This window comes from Tupaia chinensis, unplaced genomic scaffold (genome assembly GCF_000334495.1).
Source record: "Tupaia chinensis unplaced genomic scaffold, TupChi_1.0 Scaffold000469_1, whole genome shotgun sequence".
Taxonomy (NCBI): domain Eukaryota; kingdom Metazoa; phylum Chordata; class Mammalia; order Scandentia; family Tupaiidae; genus Tupaia; species Tupaia belangeri.
In genome coordinates, this window is record NW_006159978.1 from 1264983 (window position 1) to 1269962 (window position 4980).

Here is a 4980-nt window from a genome sequence, read left to right on the forward strand (position 1 = left end):
TCTTTCCCTTCCTCTCTCTCTGTCTCTTTCTGGTGAGTGCATGTGCCCTACAGCAAATTTAAAAATAATAATCATTTTTTTAAACTTTATTTATTTCTCCCATGAGTGAGAGAGAGAATGTGCACACACCTCAAAGGAATCTTGACACTGTGATCTCCCACTTTCAGCCAGCTGCAGATCATAGACCAATCACAGGCCCAGAGAGCTCAGGGAGGTTTCAGGCCACAAGTTGGACCCTTCCCATGAGGATTAGCCCACGAACAACGAACACCATGCCATCCGGCTGTGCCACCATCCGGCCCACTCATACTGCCGAGTTCACAAATGTGCCTACGCTCTAGACTCTCCTCTGAACTGGCTGTAAAACTTCACATTTCCTTATTAATGAGTGAAGTAAGATCCTTAACAAGTGTTCTTTTACATCTGTACAGACTAATTACTTTACCTTCTTATTTAAAAAAAAAAAAAAAACCTCTGTTAACATCACAGCATGTACAAGCAACTGACTTGTATTTCAAAACAAACACAACTGAACATTTTTCTTAACCTACTAATGATGAGAACTCACAGACACAGCAAAGTAAACTGAGTCAATGTGTAATAGCGCCTCCACATTTTGTTATCTTTAATGCTTATTTAGTATTTGAATTTTCTTTTACCCAAATTACTATTTTTGAAACATGGTAGCATTGCAGTTTGTAATCTTTTTCAGAATGACTGAGTATGACTTTTATAGCTACCTATTAATTCTTTTTTTTTTTTTGAGAGGTTTTTCACTATAGGGCACGTGCGCTCACCAGACAGACAGAGCGAGACAGAGACAGAAAGCGAGAAATCACCCCCTAGAGGGGATGGCCACACCACAATCCCTTCTCCTCCATTCTCCTCTCGGGATCTTGGGCACACACGCACATGCGCCTGGCGTGGGTTTTAGGCCATCGGGTCCGGGATGTGACCCGCAGTCGACTACGTGGGAGTCCAGTGACATAGCCATTACGCTAACTGCTGGTTCCCAGCTACCTATTAATTCTGAAGTTACATTTTAAGTATAATTTTTACTTCAAGAAATTGGAGAACAGGGGCCAGCAGGTGGTGTAGCGGTTAAGGTGCTGGACTATCACACAGCCAACCTGTGGTTCAAGTCCTGGACCCGACAGCTTACTTTCTCACTTTCTCACTTTCTCTCTTTCTCTCTGTCACTCTCTGGTGAGAATACGGGCCCTATAGCAAATTAAATAATAAACAAATAATTCTTTAAGACATTAAAAAAGAAATTGGAGAGTAAACATTAAGCTACAAGAATGTACAAAGAATAACATAAAATACCCACCACGCAAAACATCAACTGTTTAAATGATATTATAAACCTACGATATTTCTTCCCCATAAAATAAAACATTACAGGTAAAATTTTCCCTGTCTCGTGTCCCATTCTCTTTACTATGTATGCATGTGTACCCAAAATCCCAAAAGGAGGACGGAATGAGAGAGAAGGGATTACGTTACCATTCCCCATGGGTGGGATGCGTTCACACTTTCTCCACCTGTCTCTCTCTCCCCAGCAAGCACACGTGCCCTCTGACAAGTTGGGGGGGGGGGAAGGATATGTCCACTCTCTAAACATTCCTCTATACTAACCTTCCTCTATTAATGGACATTTAGGCTGTCTCCAAGTTTTCTAAACACTACAAACCATGCTGCAAGAAACATCCTAATATCCCTGTCCTTGTACACATCTCTGTTTTCCCAGGGTATGTTCTAGAAGGGGAACTACTGGGCCTTACTATACCACTTTTGCTAGTGGCTGTACTGTTCTAAGATACGCTTGTACCAACGATGGATGAGAATCTTATTTCCTTCAAACACCTATCATCCCTTGATAGTATCAAATTTTAGAATTCCTACTCCGATGGACATAAAGTGATCTAGTTATGCTTTTTCCTTTATTCATGATAGAGCATGTGCACACACATGTAAGAGAGACACAGAAAAGCATGCTCAAGGCAGTCTGGTCATGCTGCCACCCCTTCCTCCAGCCCATCAATCCTGGACATTTGTGCATATGCCTGTCATGTTTCAGACCAGTCGGGCCCAGGATTTCACAGTCACCATGTGGGATCCAGCCTCTCTTAAGCAGTACATTAACCCTGCGGTAATGTGGTGGTTCTAATTACAGTTTCAATGTGCATTTCCCTGGATTACAAGAAAAATGAGTTTGATATGCTTAACCATTCATATTTCAACATCCTCAATCATCAACAAGGGAGGATTTCCCCATCACAAACTGGGATTCAAATTACGATCTAGAAAACAACAGCTGCAGTTTAAAAAACAATAAAAGCTACATTATTTCTTCAAAAGGTACTTGTTGATTAGAAAACAAGGAACAGAGCTTATTTACCTCAACATGTTTTCAGAACATACTGGGTATGGTGCATTCAACCTCCTTAAGAGTGCTCAGGTTTCTCCTCCTCTCCCTTCCCACAGCAAGTCTTTAAAACCCTCCGTAATTTTCCTGGGGATTGCGGCAGTGACCTCTCTGTCCCTGGTAGGGCCACTCTCCGATGTCTGTTGCAACAGAGCATCTGAGATACAGCACTACACTACACGAAGCTTCCTGAGCACCCTTCAAGTCTCTTTCAGCCCCACAGAAGGTCCTGGAAGATGTTACTCCCCTATTCTGAGGGCTTGTGCAGTCCACCACCCCCATAAAACCTTTGCTCCATCCAAGCTCCAGGTCCAAAAGTACGGTTCTTTCTGTGCCTTTGCCACGCTGTTTTCCAGAGGAAATGCTCTTATCTTCCTCTATCTCATAGCTCCTGCTCATCCCTCCAACCTCACTCAAGCTGCCACATCATCTTCCACACCTGCACCCCAGTACCACTGGATTTGTTCACCAGAGGAACCGCCTATCCCCTTCAAGGAAATAATCAAAAAAAAAAAAAAAAAAAAAAAAAAAAAAAAAAAACACGGAAAGAAAAAGCTTAGTAAGGCTCAAAAAATGTCTGCTACGCAGCCCTTAAAAACGCTGGGGCGCACCATTCGCCAACAGCACAGCCTACTTGCAGCCCCGGGCCCTCACTTCCGTCTATAAACAAGGCATGTGACACGAAGTTACCTGGTCCAGACCTCAGTTTCCACAATGTTTGGCAGGGAATAATCCATGCAGGTATGTGCAGCCTGCAGTCATAGGGGCAGCAGCTCAGACCCAGCTAACTTTTATTTCTATGGCTATGCGGGTGGTCCTGAAACTCACCTCGAACCTCCAAAAACCGGAGAGTCCCTGACTTTTCAGAGGAACGTTTTCATAAGACATTGGGGTTTTGGTGGTGTCATTAAAGGCCCTTTCCCCCCCGAGTGTAATCCTCCACGTTCAAAGACCAACAGCCTGAACTGTTCCTAGAGCCAAACCGCAGGCCTGGCTGGGTGCTCCCTGGCTGTAGGACCACAGCAAATCCCATCTCTGCCTGAGCCTCAGTTTCCTCCCCGACAGCAACTCGCCCTTCCAGCCAGAGCCCGCGCGACAGTCCCCCACCCCCACCGGACGTCGGTTCAAAGGTCGCACGCTTTCTTTCCCTCGGGACTCATCAGTTCGCAAAACTCTCATTCTCAGGGCGAGAAACGGATTATTCAGAAAGGACCGGGGGAAACGAAAATCCTAGCCAATTTTCACGGCAGATGGGCAGCCCTGGCCCCTGGTGTGAGGCCTAGCCCAGGTCCCCTGCAGAGGCCCGCAGTTACCTGCGGCGGTGAACCACGGCTCGGGCGGAGGTGGTGGCTGCGGCGGAGGCTGCGGTGAAGACGGCTGCTGCTGCGTGTGAGGACGGCTGCTGCTGGGCCGTGGGAACTCCCGGCGGCGCTCAGCTTCAGGCAGCAAACCTCCCGACGTCCGCCCGCTGTGATTGCGGCGCTGCGCTGGTGCTCCCCTCTTTGAGGGCCTACTGTGCCGCGGTGATTGGTGGAGCTTCGGGGCGTGGCGTCTGCAAACCCAATGGGACGTGAGAATGGGGCTGGCGATTCCTAGGGACTACAAAGCCCAGCGTGCACTGGCCGGGCTATTTTCGCTCAGAAGCTGGGGTAGGCTGGGGAGCGGGTTGCACAGTGAGGGAAGGTCTGGGGTCTCAGGATGATCTTGGCAGTGTCCGTTTGCAAAGGTGAAACTAGCTTTCTGAGCACTTTAACCCATTGCTTTCTAAAGTGGAGTGTACTTTGGATCCACCTGGGGAAACCAAATGCGCCCATCTCACTACCAGGAATTGTGATTTCATTGGTCTGCATGTTCTTTTAAGAACCCCAGGTGGGGACCAGCAGTTAGCGTAATGACTATGTATGTCACTGGACTCCCACGTAGTCGATCGCGGTTTGAGTCCCGGATCCAGTGGCTTAAACTCACACCGGGCGCGTGTGTGTGCGTGCCCAAGATCCTGAGAGGAGAATGGAGGAGAAGGGATTGCTGCGTGGCCATCCCCCCTGGGGGGGGGGTGATTTCTCGCTTTCTATCTCTCTATCTGGCGAGCGCACGTGCCCTATAGCAAAAACCTCTCCCCAAAAAAAGAACCCCAGGTGATTTTACTGTGCAGATCAATTTAATTGTGATAACAGACCCATGACTGTTCTTGTCACCCCAGCTTGACAGCTAGGACAACTGAGGTAGGTTAATTTTTACAAGGTTACGTACACCTTAAGGGCAGTCCCAGAAAGCTCTTAATCCCTAAGCAGTGCTACTTTATGATTGTTATTTTTATCTCACGGGGAATGGAAAGAAAAATAAAATACTAGACTCACAAGTGCCACACTGGGGTGCTCAGTAAATTGAATTGATTAGAATTGATGTGATAGAGTAAGCACAGTCCTGCTTGAGAACAAATGCAAGATCTAGGGCTGTATTTATGAATTGTCTCATTTGGCTATCAACCAATGACCCAGTCTCACAGACCACAAGGCAGTTTTAAAGGCAAAAATTGCCAAGTGGGTGGGGAG

At 46.9% G+C, this 4980-nt stretch overlaps 1 protein-coding gene across 1 annotated transcript in view; it reads right to left on the reverse strand.

Moving 5' to 3' along the window:
- LGMN (legumain) overlaps nucleotides 1-3916 on the reverse strand; it is a 44402-nt gene extending 40486 nt beyond the window's left edge. The window contains exon 1 of the mRNA XM_006155810.3: nucleotides 3742-3916. The gene's annotated coding sequence lies outside the window, so the exon portion shown is untranslated. The remainder of the gene's footprint in view (nucleotides 1-3741) is intronic.
- Between the last annotated feature and the right edge of the window lie 1064 nt (nucleotides 3917-4980).